Below are 926 nucleotides of genomic sequence, written 5' to 3'. Positions count from 1 at the left end.
TAATGTGTGTGCAAGTGTAAAGATACACACACACACATACACAACATACACACACATGCATATACACATACTCGCGTGGAAATGCACGCACCGCACACATATACACAGAACATGTGCACACATACACAAAGACATGCGCAAAAACACACACACACACATACATACATGCATATGTACACAGAGCATGTGCATACATGAACAAAGACATGCACAAAAATGCACATACACGCGCGCACACACACACACACACACACACACGCATGCAGATCAAGCAAAGATGCACACGTACAAGATGGCAAGCTGCCAGAATCATTAGCATGCCGGGTGAAATACTTAGCGGAATTTTGTGCGTCTTTACATTCTGAGGGGTGGTTATCTCCCCTGGCAGTACATAGACAATGTGCTTTTTTGTGCCTATAAGGGTTTTTGACTCTTGTTTCTAGCAATGTAGGTGCTACCCTGCACCCTCAGTTACTATTAGGCGACAACTGAATTTTTCCTTTTTGGTTTTATATTGCATCTAGACACCTTCGTTATTTTATATATATATTTGAATGATATATATATAATGATATATATAAATATATATATATATTGTGGCACTCTGTTAGTTACAACGATGAGGGTTCCAGTTGATCCGATCAAGGGAACAGTCTTCTGAAATTAATGTGTAAGTGGCTGAGCATTCCACAGACAAGTGTGCCCTTAACGTAGTTCTTGGGGAGATTCAGTGTGATACAGAATGTGACGAGGCCGGCCCTTTGAAATACAGGCACAACAGAAACAGGAAGAAAGAGTGAGAGAAAGAGCACAGCAGGGGTTGCCACCACCCCCTGCTGGAGCCTTGTGGAGGTTTTAGGTGTTTTCGCTCAATAAACACTCACAACGCCCAGTCCGGGAATTGAAACAGCAAATCCCACAACCAC

This window comes from Octopus bimaculoides, chromosome 14, assembly GCF_001194135.2.
Source record: "Octopus bimaculoides isolate UCB-OBI-ISO-001 chromosome 14, ASM119413v2, whole genome shotgun sequence".
Lineage (NCBI taxonomy): Eukaryota > Metazoa > Mollusca > Cephalopoda > Octopoda > Octopodidae > Octopus > Octopus bimaculoides.
Note: the sequence above shows the minus strand (reverse complement) of the source record.